At 35.1% G+C, this 23,532-nt stretch overlaps 1 pseudogene; it reads left to right on the forward strand.

Moving 5' to 3' along the window:
* Positions 1–22,652: 22,652 nt before the first annotated feature.
* LOC133071996 (U6 spliceosomal RNA) lies at positions 22,653–22,751 on the forward strand (annotated as a pseudogene).
* The last annotated feature ends 781 nt before the right edge of the window (positions 22,752–23,532 follow it).

A 23,532-nucleotide genomic window follows, 5' to 3' on the forward strand; every position in this document is an offset into this window, starting at 1 on the left:
ATCTCATCCTCTATCATCCTCTTCTCCTCCTGCCTTCAATCTTTGCCAGGGTCAGGGTCTTTTCAAATGAGTCAGCTCTTTGAATCAGGTGTCCAAAGTATTGGAGTTTCAGCTTCAGCATCAGTCCTTCCAATGAGTGTTCAGGACTGATCTCCTTTAGGATGGACTGGTTGGATCTCCTTGCAGCCCAAGGGACTCTCAAGAGTCTTCTCCAACACCACAGTTCAAAAGCATCAGTTCTTCAGCACTCAGCATTCTTTACAGTCCAACTCTCACACTCATACATGACCACTGAAAAAACCATACTCTTGACTGGACGGACCTTTGTTGGCAAAGTAATGTCTCTGATCTTTAATATGCTGTCTAGGTTAGTCATAACTTTCCTTCCAAAGAGTAAGTGTCTTTTAATTTCATGGCTGCAGTCACCATCTGCAGTGATTTTGGAACGCAAATAAATAAATAAAGTAAGCCACTGTTTCCCTATCTATTTGCCATGAATGATAGGACCATATGCTATGATCTTAGTTTTCCGAATGTTGAGTTTTAAGCAACTTTTTTCACTCTCCTCTTTGACTTTCATCAAGAGGCTCTTTAGTTCCTCTTTACTTTACGCCACAAGGGTGGTGTCATCTGCATACTGAGGTTATTGACATTTCTCCCGGCAATCTTGATTCCAGCTTGTGCTTCATCCAGCCCAGTGTTTCTCATTATGTACTCTGCATAAAAGTTAAATAAGCAGGGTGACAATATACAGCCTTGACGTACTCTTTCCCAATTCTTTTATTTTCCTCTATTTCTTTGCACTGATCACTGAGGAAGGCTTTCTTATCTCTCCTTGCTATTTTTTTGGAACTCCGCATTCAAATGGTATATCTTTCCTTTTTCTCCTTTGCTTTTGGCTTCTCTTCTTTTCACAGCTAATTGTAAGGCTTCCTCAGACAATCATTTTGCTTTTTTGCATTTCTTTCTCTTGGGGATGGTCTTGATCCCTGTCTCCTGTGCAATGTCACCAACATCAGTCCATAGTTCATCAGGCACTCTGTCTATCAGATCTAGTCCCTTAAATCTATTTCTCACTTCCACTGTATAATTGTAAGGGATTTGATTTAGGTCATACCTGAATGGACTAGTGGTTTTCCCTACTTTCTTCAATTTCGGTCTGAATTTGGCAATAAAGGGTCCATGATCTGAGCCACAGTCCACTCCCAGTCTTGTTTTTGCTGACTGTATAGAGCTTCTCCATCTTCAGTTGCAAAGAATATAATCAATCCGATTTCTGTATTGACCATTTCGTGATGTCCATGTGTAGAGTCTTCTCTTGTGTTGTTGGAAGAGGGTGTTTGCTATTACCGGTGCATTCTCTTGGCAAAACTCCATTAACCTTTGCCCTGCTTTATTCTGTACTCCAAAGCCAAATTTGCCTGTTACTCCAGGTATTTTTTGACTTTCTACTTTTGCATTCCCTACAATGAAAAGGACATCCTTTTTGGGTGTTAGTTCTAGCAGGTCTTGAAGATCTTCATGGAGCCATTCAACTTCAGCTTCCTCAGCGTTACTGGTCAGGGAATAGACTTGGATTACTGTGATTTTTGAATGGTTTGCCTTGGAAATGAACAGAGATCATTCTGTCGTTTTTGAGATTGCATCCAAGTACTGCGTTTTGGACTCTTTTGTTGACTACGATGGCTACTCCATTTCCTCTAAGGGATTCTTGCCCACAGTAGTAGATATAATGGCCATCTGAGTTAAATTCACCCATTCTAGTTCATTTTAGTTCACTGATTCCTAAAATGTTGATGTTCACTCTTGCCACCTCCTGTTTGACCACTTCCAATTTGCCTTGATTCATGGACCTAACATTCCAGGTTCCTATGCAACATTCCTCTTTACAGCATCAGACTTGGCTTCTTTCTCCAGTCACATCCACAACCGGGTGTGGTTTTTGCTTTGGCTCTGTCTCTTCATTCTTTCTGGAGTTATTTCTCCACTGATCTCCAGTAGCATGTTGGGCACCTACCCACTTGGGGAGTTCATCTTTCAGTGTCCTATCTTTTTGCCTTCTCATACTGTTCATGGGGTTCTCAAGGCAAGAAGACTGAAGTGGATTTCCATTCCCTTCTCCAGTGGACCACATTTTGTCAGAACTCTCCACCATGACCTGTCCATCTTGGGTAGCCCTACATGGCATGGCTTAGTTTCATTGAGTTAGACAAGGCTGTGGTCCATGTGATCAAATTCGTTAGTTTTCTGTGATTATGGTTTCAGTCTGTCTGCCCTCTGATGCCCTCTTTCAGGGCCTGCCATCTTACTGGGGTTTCTTTTACCTTGAACATGGGGTATCTCCTCTCGGCCGCTTGCCGCTCCAGCTCAGTGCTGCTGCCGCTTGTCACTCTTAGTAATAGATATTACTAAGACAGTCAATTTCTTGGCTGGTTGATAAGGAGTCCAGGGTCCCCAAGGAGGAGAAAGGCTTCTGGGACTCTTAAGAAGGAGATAAGGGTCTGGAATTCTCAAGGAGGTGCAAAGGACAAACTTTTATTCTGCATTCCTTAGTAAGGATTATATAACAACAATGTATCCTACTTATAGACAGTTTCTCCTTCTTGAGAACCTTCTAATTAATCCTGTCATTTTAAAATGCAAATTGTGCGAGTGGGTCTAGTAAGATCTTTATAACCTTGAGACATTCTTTTGATTTATTGTAGTAAGCAATTAAAAAGAGTATAACTCCCTTGCTTAGACTAGCAAGGGGGCACTCTCCATCCCTGCTCTGATGTCTGTGTCAGAAGCTTTCTTCGTCCCTTTTCATACCTTAATAAAACTCTGCTATACAAAAGCTCTTGAGTGATCTAGCCTGGTTCCTGGTACCAAAGTTAAATCTTCAGAGATCACGAGTTCAACATTGTTCATTGTAAGATATCATTACTGTGTATATCTATGTATTGCTATGTATTTATAACATATATAATCATGTTATAAACATGAAGTCAAAAAAGACAGGAAGATGATGTTCTGCTATGTTACAATCATATTATACTAGCTATAAGTGCAATTATTTATTTGTATTTGGGAAAAATAATAATAAATAAAAATAGGAGGCATAAAAAATGATTTCAATTATATAAAACTATGTGCTAGAAATAGGAATAAATAGTGATCTTTTGTCTACTGTATGAATAGTTAAATAATTTGTAATCCATAAAGTTGTTAAATATTGTAGATTTAAGGAATCTTATATAGATGTAGATGAAGAAAAATAGTGTTATTTAAATACTTTAAAATATACTGTATATGTATACTTTATATTTATGCTATAAATATATACATATATAGGCAATATGATATAAAAATACATATATTATGCATATATAGTCTCATTAAACTATACATATCATATATATATTCCCTTTAATAATAAAACAAAAATGAGAAATACACAATATATTTATTTTTAGAAAAAATGTGTATACATTAATATATATATATATATATATATATAACTAGGTATTATTTACTAGTAGACATTGTTGCTTCAACAGTTAATGCAACCATACTACTAGTAAACATTATGGTTTGAGATGCTGAAAAAGACACAAAAAATCAAATAAAATTATGAATTTTCCACATAATAATAGAATAATATTGACAGTTTGAATTGATATATTACTCAGAAATGTCAAGCAAAGTGCTGAATTTTGATTAAGATATATTTGTTACTTTCAAATGAATTAATTTAAAATAAAATGTAAGAAAAAATAATGCACAACTAATGTATCCAGCTGAGTTATTTCAAATCCTAAAAGATGATGCTGTGAAAGTGCTTCACTCAGTATGCCAGCAAATTTGGAAAACTCAGCAGTGGCCACAGGACTGGAAAAGGTCAGGTTTCATTCCAATTCCAAAGAAAGGCAATGCCAAAGAATGTTCAAAGTACCAAAGAATTGCACTTATCTCACATGCTAGCAAGGTAATGCTCAAAATCCTCAAAGTTAGTCTTCAACAGTACATGAACCAAGAACTTCCAGAAGTTCAAGCTAGATTTAGTAAAGGCAGAGGAACCAGAGATCAAAATTGCCAACATCCACTGGATAATAGAAAAAGCAAGAGCATTCCAGAAAAACACATCTACTTCTGCTTCATGGACTACTAAAGCCTTTGACTGTGTGGATCACAAATAAACTGTGGAAAATTTTTCAAGAGATGTAAATACCAGACCACCTTACTTGCCTGGGAAACCTGTATGCAGGTCAAGCAGCAACAGTTAGAATGGGACATGGAACAATGGACTGGTTTCAAATTGGGAAAGGAGTATGTCAAGGCTGCATATTGTCACCCTGCTTATTTAACTTATATGCAGAGTACATCATGCAAAATGCTGGACTGGTTGAATCACAAGCTGGAATCAAGATTGCTGGGAGAAATATCAATAACCTCAGATATGCAGATGACACCATCTTAATGGCAGAAAGTCAAGAGGAACTAAAGAGTCTTTTGATGAAGATGAAAAAGGAGAATGAAAAAGCTGGCTTAAAACTTAATATTCAAGAAGCAAAGATCATGGCATATAGTCCCATCACTTCATGACAAATAGATTGGGAAACAATGGAAACAGTGACGGACTTTTTCTTGGACTCCAGAATCACTGTGGATGGTGACTACAGCCATGAAATTAAAAGTCACTTGCTCCTTAGAATAAAAGCAATGACAAACTTAGACAGTGTATTAAAAAGCAGAGACATTAGTTTGTGTAAAAAGGTCCATCTAGTGAAAGCTATGGTTTTTCCAGTAGTCATGTACAGATGTGAGAGCTGGACAATAAAAAGAGGCTGAGCACCAAAGAATTGATATCTTCAAACTCTGGTGCCAGAGAAGACTGTTGAGAGTCCCTTAAACAGCAAGGAGATAAAACTTGTCAATCCTAAAGGAAATCAACCCTGAATATTCATTGGAAGGACTGATGCTGAAGCTGAAACTCCAATACTTTGGCCACCTGATGTGAAGAGCTGACTCATTGGCAAAGATCCTGATGCCAGAAAAGATTGAGGCCACTAGGAGAAGGGGACAACAGAGGATGAGATGGCATCACCAACTCAGTGGAGATGAGTTTGAGCAATCTCCAGGAGATGGTGCAGGACACAGAATCCTGGCGTGCGGTAGTCCATGAGGTCACAAAGAGTTGGGCATGACTGAGCAACTGAACAACAAAACGAATCCTTTTTTTTTTCTTTGTATTGAACTGGTATGAAAAGTAATGCTTCAAAATGCTATATAGTAGCCTCAGTAACACTGGGTATATTTGAATGAACCACCTCCCGCCAAAAAAAAAAAAAAAAAGACTATGTCTGTACTTATATGAAGCACAATAGAATATGGATTCAAAGGCTAAAATGTTTATGCAAAGCAATGTTACTAAAGATTTTAGTTTTGGGTATATTTAAGACATGGAACTTTCCAGTATTATTATCTTCTCTTAAACTGAAACTGGCTAAGCATTGATAATTTCAGTCCAAGTACCATGTTTCTGGCATTAGAAGGCCTCCATTTGGAAAACAATGTCATAAGGTTCATGTAGACAGATGGATAAATGAACAAAAGCAAAATAACATCCTAAGTTTTCTCCTTTTTTTGGTCTTCTGCCAACTGGAACTGTATTTCTGTACAAAACTGAAAAAAAATATATGCTGGCATAAATTTAACTCTTACTATATCAATTTCTCTCTGAATTTATCTTCTCTGGTATATCTGTATTTCACAGAATGATTATATTAAAAACTTCTTTAGTGAGAACATTTACCCAAATTGTCTCAGTATATAAATTATTCTTTGGTATAAGGTTAAATTTATATTAACTACTACTTTTTTTGGTTGTAGTTGGTATGGGCTCAGTTGGATCCTCCCAGGATACATATGTTGAAGTCCTATTCCTCAGTACATCAAAATATGTCTGTATTTGGAGATAGCATGTTTAAAGAGGTCGTCAAGTGAAAAGAAGATCATCAGGTAAAGCCCTAATCTTCTGAATGATGTCTTTATAAGAGATCAGGACACAGACAGGGCTTCCCAGGTGACATCAGTGGTAAAGACTCCTTTTGTCAATGTGGGAGAGGCCAGAGTTGTGGGTTTCATCCCTGGGTCAGGAAGATCCCCTGGAGTAGGTAACAGCAATCCACTCCAGTATTCTTGCCTGAAAAATTCCATGGACAGAGGAGCCTGGCAGGTACAGTCCATGGGGCAGCAAAGAGGTGGTCGTGACTGAGTGCACATACACACACGTGTAGAGGGAAGACCATGTGAAGACAGAGAGGGGAAGGCCATCTCCAGTCAAGAAGGAGGCATCAGAAGAAATCAACCTTAAAGACATTTTGATCTCAGACTTCTACTCTCCAGAATTGTGAGAAAATATATTTCTGCTGCATAAGCCACCCTGTCTGAGGTACTCTGCTGTGGCCCCCTAGGAAACTGGTACATCTATAATAAAAATCTTGCTATTTTGAGTTTTACTGGTGGCTACTTTCAGTGTAATCGGTCCAAGTATCTGTGTATACTCATAAACTATGAAGTTTCACTAATTGTTGCAGTCAGTTGTACCCATGGGATTTGAAAGCTATAAGATTATCTAGTCCATGAATTAAAAGACTTCCATATCTGGCACAAAATAAATTTATTCTCTTTTGTAAATCAACAATGATACCTACTTTTAGAGATTATGTGAAAATGAAGCAAGGTATTTGTAGAAACGCCTTGAAGATAACTGACCATATAATCAATAGTCAATATTATACTCAGCTGATTTGAAAAAGATACCTTCATACTTACCAAGACTACTTAATCAATAAGTGAAAGATATCAATGGGAATGTTAGAAACAGATTCTTTTATACAGGAAATTCATTGTATTATAGTGTAGAAAGCTGAAGGAAGTTGATACCAGAAAATATTATATATAATAATATGTCCAGGGAACAATAAGAGACTTTACTTCTTATACTGAGAGTCATGTGATAGGTATTAGGACCTATAGATTAGGTCATCAGAAATTAAATTGGGGAGGCAGAAATAAAAAAAAAATTAGAAATGATGTGGGAGAAAATATGCTCCTAAGGAGAATACATGCTGAAAGGAGTGCTTAAAAAAGATTTGTCTGACAATGCAGGCTCTTCATTCCTTGATATTTTAGTTTAATGCTTGTAAATCAAGGATAATGAAATATGACTTATGGGGAAATTGAGGGGATTAATTACAGATGCTAATGTTTGTAAAGAGCTTTAAGAAATGTTGAATTCAAAGTCTTATTGCATCTCAGTTCAGAGTATTTGCATTCCTCCTCTTGTGAATTTCTATTCATATTTTCTGAAACTACTTTAGATTGAACTCTAATAAAAGTAGTTTCTGAAAGCATTTAATGAAAAAGAGGCACCTGAGAAGAGCAATTGGCAGTGTCAGAACACCTCAGTAGTAGAAAGGCCAGATTCCCAGGATGAAAGGTCATTAGTAAGGGTTTCTAAGAGAAAACAGACAGCCTTCTACTGTTTTCCTCACTATTTATTCTCTACTGATCTCTTCACTTTTTCATTCTCAGATTCCAGATACTCTCAGGTCATTCCATATGATAAATAATAATTAACCATAGAGGTAATCCATAAATGATTAAGGGATCAAAACTGCTCATTAAATAGTTTCTATAAATTTGATTACAATGAAAGTTGTACATTTTTTTGGAATGAACAAATAATTTTTACAAGGCAATTAAACATGTAATATATAAACTGCCCATGTGACAAATTTCTCATATACAAAATACACAAAGGTCCTAGAAAATCAGTAATCATTTCATGAATTTTCTTTTATTGTCATATATCATTTTTACTAAGAGTCCTCTGGGAGTGCAGAAACTTACATGCCAGCTCTGTTGCTTAATCACTGTTACAATAGTACTATAATAATGAAATTCTTTTATGTAACTAATATGAAGATATAGTATTTGTCAGGCACTATTCTTGGCGTGTCTAATTGTGAGTGGATAAGTGAGACTAAAGCGGAAATTTAAAGTTTTTCATCTTTATATGTATCTCTTATTTTTATATGTTTCTATTGCATTTACGACAAAATGTATTAAAACTAAATTTGATACAATCATTCTTGCCCCCAATAAGTCATTTTTCTTGGAAATATCATCTTTCACATCATAGACTCTTCTAACCAAACTGTGCCTATGCATTTAGTCTAACTCTTGCCTTTTCATCATTAGCTTGTATCAAAAAGTCATCCTTTATATTCCATCTCTAATTCCCACTAATGTACTTAATCAAGGCCCTAAATCAGGCGTAACTATGTCAAGTGGTTTGTTCACTTTGCTTTCTTTCCTTCATCTCTCATTCTGCTCAGTCTGCATCACTGTGATTTTTGTTAAATTTAAAGAACAATAGTATGGTGATATTCAGTTCTAAGTTTCACAAAAATTTCCTCATTCTGTAACCTTGCTAATGTCACTTAAAAACATTAAGTTTTAGTGTCATCAACTTAAAATGGAATAGGTATTACCAAGATAACACTATTTTCTCCCTTACCATAAACATTTTTGAAGCTGTTCTTTTTTAAACATCTAGACTAGATTCATGATATATACATATATATATATATATATTTTTTTTTTTTTTTTACTTTTTGCCTCAGGTTTTTTTTTTTCCCACGCTCCATCTCTGTGTTCTTTGATTTAAGAAGCAGGTTAACTTACTTTAAGAGCTCCTTCCCCATAAATCTTTTCTCTAGTTATCTAAATAAATATATATATTTATTTACATAAAATTTTATTTATCTATTATTGATACGTGGATATGATCTATTTACATAAATACATTTTCATAAATTATCTTCTTATGTAAAATTCTTACTTCAGGTTCAAATACAATTGCTGCTTTTTCCTTTACAGTCTTCTACAATAATGCAAGTCACTAATACAATGCTTTTTTTACCCAGAATCTTTTATCAGAATACAACACATGATCAAAACTATAGTAGATTCCTATTTCAAAACTACTCAGATGGAGGGTGGGATCATCTCGCTGGCTTTACTAACCCTGATTCACTACATCAAGTTATGGAGAGACACAGCTTCCCATGAAGCATAAGACTGTCTAGGTCCCAAGAGCAAGCATGGTGCCCTACCAAGGAAGATGGCGAGGGGATTTAGAACTGACAGAATACATTGTTTAGAGACACCGCATGCTATGTGCTTTAGCATGTTCCCAAACGCTTTATAAAAATTTTAAAAGCTAGAAGAGGAGAAACAGAATTTATATCTGCACAGTTGCTTAGTGGAAGATTAGAGCTACATATAAAAGTAATGGATTTTGTTTCTGGCTCTACAGCTAATGCCTGTTGCAGTACTGTTGCACCTCTTTTGGTGTAATGCTATTTGGCCAGTTTCCTCATGTATTAGTTAAGGTCTTGAGGGAAGGGAATTTAGTAAATCAGAGGCTTCTGATTTGAGTGCTCATATGAAAAGTGAAACTATTTAGTAAGATAGAAAATGTCATGGAAGGGCAAATTTTAGGAAATGAATATGGGAAGAACTAATGGATGTGAAAAACCTGCACAAATGAGAGATTCAGTAGGAAATTGACTGCTGATGCCAATATTGTCCAGCACAGATACATTAGAAAATATTTGTCATTTATAAAAATATATAATATTTGAAGCTACTGGGCACAGATGAAGTATTATTCTAAAGAGATTGGATACAGAGGCCTAACTAACACCAACATAGAGTTATGGGTATAATTAATGAAGACTACAGGCTTTATTTGATGACTATATATGTGTGTATATATATTTTTTTAATTCAAAAGTAATATTTTAGGAACCGTTTTGGTATTTTTAACTGTGTTTAACATTGGCAATTGTACACAGCTAGTATTTTGAGAAATGTCTTATTTTTAATGAATGTCAGAATATATTTTGGTTAAAAATATTTATATGTAAATAGTTTTGCCAATTATATTTCTCAATATAAATGATCTTTTCGTTGTGCCTCATATTTTGCTTGCTTTTGGTTTCTGATCCCCAAATTCTTTGTTTGATGTCTAAGTTGCAAAATGTACTAAAGACACTGTGCAATCAGATAATTTTTTTTCACTGAAATAAGTTGCTGGGAGAGTGTGTAGAATTAAGGGGAAATGAGGATATAGATAAGCCAGCTGCTTTTAGTGATTGCTAAAAATCAAATTAAAAATAGAAAATTCCAAAATAGTCTACCACTATTTTCTGGGAAATAAAGAATTAGCTAAGGGTTAAGAATTTCATCATAAATTTGATCTTTCCTGTCATTACCACTTCATTGTTGGGCATATGATATTTTGTTTAACAACAACAACAACAAACATTTTTTCTTCTTGTTAATGATTACTAAAACAAAGAACTTCATATCCATGCAGAAAGATACCACATAATGCAAATTTGTAAATTTATTTATTTATATGTCTCCAGTCACCTTTTCAAAAATATTATTATACGTACTAGAGAGGTAAATATGTTTTTTTTTCTTTATTCAATAACTTTCCAGAAGACTACTTAACACTATAGCTCATACAACAAATGTTTATAGAGTGGAGGAATAAATAAAAGTGATAATTAAGAATAAATGTACTTTTAAACTATTAATTATAATGTAATATGGTAAATTCTATAATAAATATCAGAAAAGTTACTAAGTTACTATGAAAATACTGTTGTTATAAGAAGGTTTCACAGGTGGATATGACTATCTAAAGATCAAATATCAGTCATATAAAGCATATATACACTATTTAAAGATGTGAATCACAGTAAATATGGAATTAATAATGGAATATATTAGTTAACTGGAGAAGGAAATGGCAACCCACTCCAGTATTCTTGCCTGGGAAATTCCACGGACAGAGGAGCTTGGAGGGCTACAGTCCATAGGGCTACAAAGAGTCAGACATGACTTATGGACTGAGCACAAGCATGATATTAGTTAATACTTGATCAAAATGGCTTATACAGAAGGCTTTGTTTACCATATCACCTTTTTCTAATGTATTTATTTTTAATTGGCAGACAATTGGTTTACAATATTGTGTTTGTTTCTGCCATATATCAACATGAATCAGTCATAAGTATATGTATGCCCCCTCGCTCTTGAACCTATTCCCACTTCCCACCCCATCTCAGCCCTCTAGGTTGTCCCTGAGCACAGGATTTGAGCTCCCTGCATCATACAGTAAATTTCCACTGGCTATCTAATTTTATATATGGTAATGTATATATTTCAATGCTAGACTCTCAATTCATCCCACCCTCTCCTTTCCCACCTGTGTCCACAAATCTGTTCTCTATGTCTGCATCTTTGTTACTGACCTGTAGATAGGTTCATCAGTGTCATCTTTCTAGATTCCATTGCTGCTCAGTTGCCAAGTTGTGTCTGACTCTTTACAACCCAATGGACTGCAGCATGCCAGGCTTCTCTGTCCTTCACTGCCTCCTGGAGTTTGCTCAAATTCATGTCCATTACATTGGTGATGCTACCTAACCATCTCATCCTCTGCTGCACTCTTCTTCTTTGCTTTCAATATATGCACTAATATATGATATTTGTCTTTCTCTTTCTGACTTACTTCACTCTATATAATAGGCTCTAGGTTCATCCACCTTACTAGAAGTGAGTCAAATATGTTCCTTTTATGACTGAATAATATTCCATTTAGCATGCATACCATATTTCTTTATCAATTTATCTGTCAATGATCATCTAGGTTGCTTCCTTTCCTAGCTATTGTAAACAGTGCTGTGATGAACTCTGGGGTGCATATCTTTTTGCAATTATGGTTTCCTCAGGGTATATGCCCAGGAGTGGGATTGTTGGGTCATTTTTCACAAGAAGGGTAATACTAAAGAATGTGCTAACCATTGGACAATGCCACTCATCTACTATGCTAGTAAGGTCAATATTTAGAATCTTGCATGCTAAGCTTCAGCGTTATGCGAACCAAGAACTTCCAACTGTCCAAGCTGAATTTAGAAAAGGAGGAGGAACCAGAGATCAAATTGCCAACATTCACCAGATCATAGAGGAAGCTAGGGAATTCAAAAAAACCCATCTACCTCTGTTTCATCAACTATGCCAAAGCCTTTGACTGTGTGGATCATAAAAAACTGTGGAAAGCTCTTAAAGAGATGGGAATACCAGACCATCTTACCTGTCTCCTGAGAAACCTGTATGCAGGTCAAGAAGCAACAGTTAGACCCTGTATGGAACAACCGATTGGTTCAAGATTGAGAAAGGGGTATGACAGGGCTATCTGCTGTCACCCTCTTTGTTTAACCTATACACTGAGCACATCATGAGAAATGCTGGGCTGGATGAGTCACAAGCTGGAATCAAGATAGGTGGGAGAAACATCAACAACCTCAGATATGTGGGTGATACCACTCTACTGTCAGAAAGTGAAGAGGAATTAAAGAGTCTCTTGATAAAAGTGGAGGAGAGTGAAAGAGCCGGCTTAAAACTATTGAAAAAACTAAGATCATGGCATCCAACTCCATTAATTCACAGCAAATAGAAGGGGAAAATGTGGAAGTAGTGACAGATATCCTTTTCTTGGGCTCTAGAATCACTGCGGACAGTGAATGCAGCCATGAAATCTGAAGACATTTGCTTCTTGGCAGGGAAGCTATGACAAACATAGACAGGGTTCTGAAAAGCAGAGACATTACTCCACCAACAAAGGTCTGTATAATCAAGGCTATGGTCTTCCCAGGGGTCACATGCGGTTGTGAGACCCGGACAGTAAAGAAGGTGGAGCACTGAAGAATTGATGCCTTTGAACTATATGCTGTAGAAAACTCTTGAGAGCCTTTTGGACAGCAAGGAGATCAAACCAGTCAATCTTAAGGGAAATCAACCCTGAATACTCATTGGAAGGACTGATGCTGACATTGAAATTCCAGCATTTTGGTCATCTGATGTGAACAGCTGACTCATTGGAAAAGTCCCTGATGCTGAGAAAGATTGAGGGCAGAAGAAGAGAGTGTCAGAGGATGAGATGGCCGGATAGCATCGCTGGTGCAATGGATATGAACTTGAGCAAACTCCGGGAGATGGTGAGGGACAGAGAGGACTGGTGTGCTCAGTCTGTGAGGTCACAAAGAGCCAGACAGAACTTAAGCAACTGAAGAACAACAGCATGGTAGTTTTATTCCATTTTTTTTTTTTTTTTAAAGAATCTCCATATTGTTCTCCATAGTAGCTGTGTTAATTTGCATCTCCACCAACAGTACAAGAGGGTTCCCTTTTCTCCACACTCTTTTCAGTGTTTATTATTTGTAGAGTTTTTGATGGTGGCCATTCTGACCAGTGTGAGGTGATACCTCATTGTAGTTTTGATTTGCATTTCTCTAATAATGTGTGATGGTGAGCATCTTCTCATGTGTTTGTTAGCCATCTGCATGTCTTCTTTGGAGAAATGTCTGTTTAGGTCTTCTGTCCACTTTTTGATTGGGTTGTCTGTTTTTCTGGGATCGAGTTGTATGAGCTGCTTGTTATTTTGGAGGTTAGTTTGTCATTTGTTTTGTTTGCTGTTATTTTCTCCCATTCTGAGGGTTGTCTTTTCACTTTGGTTATAGTTTCCTTTGTCGTTCAAAAACTTTTAAGTTTAATTAGGTCCTATTTGTTTATTTTTTATTTTTAAATGTATGTGCTTCAGTGTCATAAGTTTTGCTTTTTTTAAAAAAATTGTCAGCAAATACACTTGGAGAGAAAAATGCAAAAAGTAAAGGATCTAATAAATATTTCTAGCAATATAAAACACTTTATAAAGCATAGATATGTAAACAGGAAATTGAATTTGTTAGTCAAAGGAAAATTCAACTGTAAGAAGAGGAAAATACTCCTACTCATCCCATAAATATACAAATCATTCTTATTTATTACAGATACTAGAGTAATTAGGTGGAGGCTTTCTTTTCCTTGCTTTTAAAAACCCATGTTGATACCCCTTTGTGTTGTGAATATACATTAGATATCAACACTCTAACTAAGCTTGGATATCATTAAGCAGATTAAATTAAATGATGGGAGCTCTTTCTAATAAAATGAATATGGTTCTCTTTCTTGTTAACTGTATTAAACAAAATCCTCTCTTGGGATGGAGTCATTAAATTTATCCTCTCAACCTATAAAACAGAGCCATTAGACATTCAACTTGATCAATGTAAATGTCCAATTAAGGCAATTATGAACTAAATACTTTTCCTATTCAAATGCTATTTGGTTTACTTGATCTACCGAGGCTGCTTTAATAAAAATGGAAGCATTATTATTTTACTTTTTATGTGTTACAAAGCAAAGCAAAAATAAGACACATAACTATTGCTTAATCCTATTTGACCTATTTTTGTTGAGATATAATTGACATATTACATTATATTAGTTTAAGCTGTACAACATAATGAGTCAGTATGGGTAAATATTGTGAAATGATTACAATAAGTCTACTCAACATCCATCACCACACAGCTACAATTTTTTTCTTGTGATGAGAACCTTCAAGGTTTACCCTCTTTAACAACTTTGAAATATACAATACAGTATCATAATTATAGTCTTCATGTTGTATGTTACATCTTCATAACATTTATTTTATAATTGAAGGTTTTATCTTTGGACCAACTTCACCCTTTTGTCTACCTGTATACCACTACCTTTGGCAATCACTGATCTGTTTTCTTTATCTACGTGCATATTTTGTTTGTTGCTTGGTTTGGTTTTCAGATTTCATATTTAAGTGAGATCATATGTTATTGGTCTTTCTATGTCTGATTTATGCCCTCAAGGTCTATCCATATATCCACAAGGGCAAGATCCCTTATTTTTTTAATCAAACTTTTTGATTTTTATCCCATTCTAAAGCCAACATTTTCAATCTCCTCCCATGTTTGATGTTTTTGATGTCACATATTACATTTTTTAATTCTGTGTATCCCTTAATAAATTATTGTATGCATAAATTTTTATCATTTAACCGTCACACTAGAGTTGTGAAATCCACTACTTTTATTGTATATTTACTTTTACAGTTAGATTTATTCTTTAATATGTTTTCTTGTTACAAAACAGTGCCCATTCTTTTCAGGTTAAATAACTTTACCATTTCTTATAAGAAAAGCTTAGTGGTGATGAATTCTTTTAGTTTTTCTTGTATGGAAAATTATCTTTCTTTAAATTCTGAATAACTTTATTGGCAGAATATTCTTGGTTGGAAGTTTTTTGTGGGTCTGTTTTATTACTTTAAATGTATCATGTCACTCTCTTCTGGCCTACAAAGGTTGTACTGAATGATTTGCTGAGTCTTACAGTCCTGTCATCTATGTAACACATTGTTTTAGTCTTGCTGCTTCTAATGTTATCTGCTTGTTTTTAACTTTTTCTATATTAATTATAACATGTTTTGGTGTAGGTCTCCTTGGGCTTCCCAGGTAGCTCAGTGGTAAAGAATTCATCTGCCAATGCAGGGGACACAGGTTCAACCTCTGGGTCTGGAACATTCCCTGGAGGAAGAAATGGCAACCCAATCCAGTATCCTTGCCTGGAATATCCCATAGACAGAGGAGAATGGCAGGATGCAGTCCATAGAGCTGTAAGGAGTTGGACATGGCTAGTGACTGAGCACATACACATGTGAGTCTCTTTGGGTTCAAATATATATATATATATATATATATTTTTTTTTTTTTTTTAATTCTCTGGGATTCTCCAGTCTAGATGCTTATTTCCTTTCCCAAGTTAGCAAAGTATTTCAGATTTCTGCTACTTTCTCTTTCTCTTCTACTTCTAGGAATCCTGTATCACATCATTTAAAATGATGATTAGCTTCCTTGAAAGACTGTTATGATTGTGGATAAAATACCTTGAAGGACACACATCCAAAATTAAGACAGAATTTAAAATTCTATACAACTTGCTAAAATTAGGTTATATATATTTGCCCATTCTTAAAATATGTGATAAAATGAAGGTTGTAATTCAATTTTGTTTTTTACTTTTTATGCATATGAATACAGACTCATAACATTCAAGCTGCTTTTTTCTTAAGGTCCTGTTCACAATGTGAAGAAATATGACATTCTAAATCAACTTTAGTATTCTCTCTTCCTTTTTTTTCTATAAAAACATTTAATCAAAAATGATGGAATCTTTTTTTATACCAAATAATTTTATTTATTATTCTTAATAGGAAAAGAATTTAACTTTGCCTAGCCTAGCTTACTTTTCAAAGCTGTCCTGGATACATTACCTCATTTTTTATATTCACATATACACTTGCATGTATTTTTTTCTCTTCTTTACTTAACAAACACATACAACATATGCCAACTGAAAATATAGACATAATTTTCCATAATCTCAAGATGAGGAAACTAAGGCATGAAAGGTGATATGCTTGCCCAAGATCACACAGGTAATAGTTGGTAAAGTTAGCATTTGAATCCAGGTCATCTGGCTCTTTGCTCACAAAAGTCTGTACAGTCAAAGCTATGGTTTTACCAGTAATCACGTATGGATGTGAGAGTTGGGCCATAAAGAAGGTTGAGCACTGAATAATTGATGCTTTCAAATTGTGGTGCTGAGAAGACTCTTGATAGTCCTCTGGAGAGCAAGGAGGTCAAGCCAGTCAGTCCTAAAGGAGAACAACCCTGAATATTCACTAGAAGGACTGATGCTGAAGCTGAAGCTCCAATACTTTGGTCACCTGATTTGAAGGGCTGACTCATTGGAAGAGATCCTGATGTTGGGAAAGACTGAGGGCAGGAGAAGGGGGCAACGGGAGATGAGACGGTTGAATGGCATCACCAATTTAGGGACATGAGTTTGAGCGAACTCCAGGAGACAGTGTAGGTCAGTCAAGCCCGCTGTGCTGCAGTTCATGGGGTCACAAAGAGCTGGACATGACTTAACCACTGAGCAAAAACAATCTGGCTCTAAATTAAGTCCCTTTAGTTACTACACCGCACAGATATAAATTGTCAGTCAATCTTTCAAAGCAGTCTTTAGGTAAACAGACACACCCTGACTGTGCTTTCATATGGAAGAGAGAGATTAATAACAAACTGGATGAGCAATGACCTGAAAACATTTTCTAGATTAGATACGTGTTTGTTGGCCATTTAAGAACACTTTCACGGACATACTGTGGTGTCTTTCCCAAGAAAAGTTCAAACCTCTTTTTATTTCTTAAAAAATGTATTAAATTATATCACTAAATATAGTTTTTCTTCCATTATTTTTTCTTTCTTTCTCTGAGGATTACAAATATTTGTACTTGATATTCACTATGTCTATTTTCTATACATAACACTCTCTAGATGTTTATTTTTCATATTTACTCTTTTCTCTCTAGATCTTGTTTGTGTATTCATTGTTTTTGGGCAAGGTTAGGCTTTTAAAATGAGCTTAAATATTTATTTCCCCTACCAGCTATCGTATATCTTATTTATTAACAGGGAAATAAAGTATTTCATGAATTTAAATCTCACAAGTCTCATTTCTGGGCAATTAAAATTTAATAAAACAAATATTGAAGTACACTGCAACCTAGTCAAAGACATATCTAAAACTCTTATTTATATTTTGGAAAGTTAATTCATGCTATTCCATGTAATAGTGTTTATAAGTTTGGATTCTCTTTTTACATAATTAAGAATCATTCGTTCTTATTCTTATATAGACAGAGTTAAACTGAGGGGAGTATTTGAGGAGTGGTACTCAAGATAAAAACCCCTTACTTCATTTTATCAATTTATGAAATATTTACAATTATGTATTCTGGGTACTTTTTCTGAGTTTATAATACTCAAAGCTTTTATTAAAATTAGTTACTAGTATATTTATTTATTTATATAGACAGCATATTATTTTATATAGACAGCATATTAAAAAGCAGAGACATTACTTTGCCAACAAAGGTCTGTCTAGTAACTTCATGGGAAATAGATGGGAAACAGTGGAAACAATGGCAGACTTTATTTTGGGGGGCTCCAAAATCACTGCAGATGATGATTGCAGCCATGAAATTAAAAGACGCTTACTCCTTGGAAGAAAAGTTGTGACCAACCTGGATAGCATATTTAAAAGCAGAGACGTTACTTACCAACAAAGGTCCACCTAGTCAAGGCTATGGTTTTTCCAGTAGTCATGTATGGATGTGAGAGTTGGACTGTGAAGAAAGCTGAGCACAGAAGAATTGATGCTTTTGAACTGTGGTGTTGGAGAAGACTCTGGAGAGTCCTTTGGACTGCAAGGAGATCCAAACAGTCCATCCTAAAGGAGATCAGTCCTGGGTGTTCATTGGAGGGACTGATGTTGAAGCTGAAACTCCAATGCTTTGGCCACCTGATGCGAAGAGTTGACTCATTTGAAAAGACCCTAATGCTGGGAAGGACAGGGGACAGGAGAAGAAGGGGAAGACAGAGGATGAGATGGTAGGATGGCATCACTGACTCAATGGACATGAGTTTGGGTAGGCTCCAGGAATTGGTGATGGACAGGGAGGCCTGGCGTGCTGCAGTCCAGGGGTCGCAAAGAGTCGGACACGACTGACTGACTGAACTGAACTGAACTGAATATTTATAAATAAAAGGATGTGTTGGGCCTAGTGGAGCAAAGGCAGAAAAAAGGTCAGAACTCAGATACGTTCAGTCACAAAAATCGAGTAATTAATCCTTGGTTGTCATATGACAATTTGCCTCTTTCTACTATGGACAAGAGGTGATAACCTGGTTATTTTCTCACATCCCTTTACCAGTCTAAATTACCACACTGTATGTTTCTTTTTCAATCACAATGCTTAAACAGAGATAATAACAATGATACTGACACTTACTTTTGACTAGAACATTTTGTAATCAGGACTCAGCAAGAGGTTACAATATCAGAGCAAAGAGTCATTGTAAATCCGCTCCTTTTCTGACATATCTACAACTAATTTTCATTTAAGGTGATCTGGATAAATAAATCCATATTTCTGACATAATTAAATCTTAATCCTTGGTTCCAAAAAGATAAGGTTTGTATATATGTATGTATGGGTGTGCTTGTGTATGAACAGGAAAAAGAGCATCTCAAGAAAGCAATAAAAAATTCCTGTGGGTAAATGGATCCAATCAAATATTTGATTCAGAATGTCATCAGTAATTTCAATAAGAAATGTTTGATTTATGTCAGTAGTTACAAAAGGTAGAGTGCATCTGAGATTCTTCTAAACAGAGTAGTAATCATTTTCAGTTAGGTTGTGATGATACTAAAAGATGTAATGATAAAGATGAAAATATGGGATATCCACTTATTTTTATTTGAGTCATTAAAAATGCTCTATTACTTAAATTCAAATAAGAATTTTTCAATTGAGTGAATATTTTATTTGAAAGATAGTGATAGTAAAAGCAGTTGGTTTTGTGTAAGCTTAAATAATATAAGAATTGCAGTTTACATTGCAACACATGTCCACTACAATCTTTTATCATGACAGATTATGCTTTTAAAGAATTTATTTCAGAATTAAAGTCTTTTAACTCAAAATACAATATCCATAATTCTTCATATTTTTACTTTACTCACAAATATTCCATGTAAATTTCTTATAAACTGTGTTGTACCCCCACCTCCCAGATTCACATATTGTAACCCTAACTTCAATGTGACTGCATTGGAAGATAAGGCCTATAAGACAGTGATTAAGGTTAAATGATGTCATAAGAGTGAAACCCTAATCCAATACAAGTGGCATTCTTCTAAGAAGGGGAAGAGATACCAGGAATGTGTGTGACAAAGGGAAGACCGTGTGAGGACATAATGAGAAGGTGGCCATCTGCAAGTCGTGGAGAGAGACCTCGGGAGAAAGTGACTCTGCTTGGACTTTTGGCCCCCAGAACTGTGACAAAATAAATTTCAGTTACTCCACCCAGCCTGTTATTTAAGTTCTGGCAAAGTAATATGAAGTTTTAAGACCAAGTTGCTTAACTTCTGTAAGTAAGTTTGGGGACAAGGAAAATATTATATACAGAAATCTCTAATTCAGTACTTTTGCTTAAATATTCAAAGGTTTTACCTGAAACCTTAAAGTTATTAAGTTTTAATTCAAAACAAATGACTGAGATGGGAAAGCCAGATGTTTCAGTTCATTCTCTAAAAATGAAACAAAATGAGGTATGGGAAATAGTGGGCAAAAAAAAAAAATAAATAAAGTTCAAATGGATTGTCAGGGTTTGAAAGCAGAATTCAGAAAAACATAAATTCATAAATTCATGTGTAGTTCTGATATGTTTCCACTCCTATTAGGACAGTGACTGGTTGAATATAAGGAATATATATGGTCTTTGAAAATATAAACAATTAAACAGGATATCAGTAATTTAGACAAACTGATCAAAAATGGACCTCAGGGCTATAGGAGCACTGGAGTACTTCGCAAAAAGGATGCCGCATATGGTTGGTTAATAAGATCCAGCACCCTTTAAGGGTGCTTTTTTGTACTGCAAAAGAAGATAGCTAAATATTTGTTCCCTAGATTTCTAACTCATTAAGAATACATATTAGGTTCTATCAATTAGATGCATTTATATAAGTTTTTTAAGGGAAAAATTGAAATGAAGCCATCTTTCTGTTGATTTTTGTTGGTTTGTTATTGTAAGCAAGCTGTGAAGATGCAGTTTTATTTTGTGGCTTTGGTTCAGAATACAGTTTCCAGCTTCACTGGTGTTTAAGTATAGTTTGGAGGTGGCAGCTTCCTGATTCATCCAGACAGTATGTCAAACTCCATGGTGCAGTGGTGGCCTTTTGATTTTCCACTTTTCTGACTGTATCAGAGGTCAGCCCTTAGCTGATCAATTCAGTATGTAATGTTCTAAGGTATTGCTCAGAACCTAGTCTTCCAATAGTTCTCTGGATTAAACCCCATTCTGTTCATAATAAATAGTGCATTCTGACTGTTAGAGAAATCAACAAGAAATGCTAGGTTTTCCATATGGAATCTATTCTACTGGTGCTTGAGAAAGTAGTGTGTTATCCATACTCTAAATTTGATAAAATATAAAATGTATACAATTAAAACTCATAGGTACCTGCAAATGTATAAATGAATATGTAAATATAACTATCCATCAAGCATGAAAATATCTCCAATTTCACACTTTGAACTTCTTTTTTCTCTGATGCACAGATTCTTTCTAACTTCCTGTCCCCACATAATGTGGTATACATCTGCTGAATTAATTATCGTGACTGATAGTTAAATAGAAAAAAAAAAAAAAATCAAACTATTTTCTCAACAAGGGAACATCCTTGATTTCATTATCAGTTAGCCAAAAAATTGAATCAGCACATAACCATAAACATACACACTGGTATTAAACCTTATCTCTCAGACCTGGCAACAATAAATAGGGAGAGTGTATGAAAGAAAAAAAAAATTATACTATTCTTTCAGCCTTTCGTTCAATTTGATGACTTCCCTTCCTTACTCAGAGACTAAAACTGTATTGAGCTATGTATACACCCTTGCCCTAATATTTACCTGACCTAAACCTGAAGAAATATTTTAAACAGCATTTCTTAAAATTATTTAATGAAAAGGGTACTTGAGAAGGAAGGAGTAAACTCTGTGTTCCTAAGGCTGCAGTGATTAACTACTGAAGAGAACTTCATTAGATCTCTCTGAGGCTGAAATTTCACTACAGTTAAAATCAGAGGCGAGCTAAATGATCTCTAAGACACCCAGTTTCTCTGCTGGCTATGCTATTCCAGGAAGGAATATTTAAAGAGAGTGTTTAAAATAGGCTGTTAGATTATGAAAGGAAAATGCTAAGTTAAAACCTTTTAATTAAATATGCAGAGAAACATGGGAAGAAACAAGGCATTTCCCAAAGGAGAATCCATAATTTAATGCAGATTTTAATTAATATAATACCAGAAACTATCAATAAATATTATGAAAGGAGCTTCTTTCTCCACCAAGCTTACTATACTCCCATATGCCTTGCTACTGTCCCCTGGGAGAAATGCTGGCACATATTTTCCTAAATCTTAAAAATATACTTATCCACAAAGTTGTGTATTTTTGCTGTTTTTCTCTCCTAAAAGAGAAGAAAAAATGAAACTATCTGAAAGTCATAATTTTCAAGGTGATTTTTAGAGAAAAACATAAGGATGAAGAAATTTTGTCTGTTCAAGGATATGATGTTGGTGATAGCAGATTATCCCTAGGATATTTACTTTTATTAAAACCTGTGGCTTCACTTTCTTAATATCTTTAGGGCTAAGATTGCTTAAATTTTAGGAGAAGACAGCAATGGCAACAACAGTTTGGAATTTATCATTATTCTATCTAAAATGCATTTATTTTCCTTGAGCTTACTGAATACATGAAAAAGAAAAACATATGTCTATGAGAGAAGCTTTAGAGTTCAAATTTTATTATAAAATCTAAAAATTACTTAATTACTCAAATCCACTCAATACTATAAATTGGCTCTCTTAGGTGAATGGAACAGTGCATGGAAAGTTGCATTATCAATGGGACATTATGGCATTTTTCCATAGGATGGCCACATACAGATTCTTCATAAAAAGAAAACACTCGAGTGCTTGCTTTGGCAGCATATGTGCTAAAATTGCAACAATACAGAAAAAAATTAGCATGACTCCTGCATATGCCAGTTTGTGAAGCATACCATATTTTTTTATTAAAAAAAAAGCTTTAAAATTTCAGGAATATTTGTAATTGTAATTTTAGGAAAAAAACATTGCTTACACCGCACAGTTTGACCATTTGCCTATGCACCCTAGTCAATCAGGAGAGTGAACATAATGACTGATGCAATGAATTGACAAGTTGAGTGACTGAAGTAACCAAATAATATAATTCATCTAATGTGAAATATGTGCAGTCTAACTACTGCAAAATTCATTAATTCCACTATTTTTTTCATGCTCTGAGAAGTCTCTGATCTCCTCTAATCTGCAAGATAGCACCTTCAAAAACTAAATAGGCTACATGCATCATATTGTTGGAAAACTCAAATGCCTAAACAAACACATGCTTATGGAGAGGTAAAACCAATGAATCCAGCTTCCGGAATCTTTCTATGCTGAAAACTAGGGAAACCTCCAAAGAGACAGGAAAACACGTTGTGGGTTAATGATTCAGGATTAATAATTTTCATTGCACAAAGACTGTCTTTTAAATACTGGAGAGCAGAAAGACAGAGTTTCCAAGTCAAGAAGGTTTTCATATACAAGTGCCATTACGCAGGACCTTATGGAGCCTTCCCAGAAACAATACCCCCATCATATCCCCTCTCATCCTATGTTTTCCACCTGCCTCTTATCTGCTGAAAAACTTAAGACTCTCAGGCCTTCCCCAGTTTCCAAGAAGTAAATATAATCAGAGAATAAGAAAATTTCAAAAAAAAAGGAAACAGTCAAAGAAGACAAAATAGTAATAGTTTAGCCATTAAACAA

Source organism: Dama dama, chromosome 17, assembly GCF_033118175.1.
Source record: "Dama dama isolate Ldn47 chromosome 17, ASM3311817v1, whole genome shotgun sequence".
Taxonomy (NCBI): Eukaryota; Metazoa; Chordata; class Mammalia; order Artiodactyla; family Cervidae; genus Dama; species Dama dama.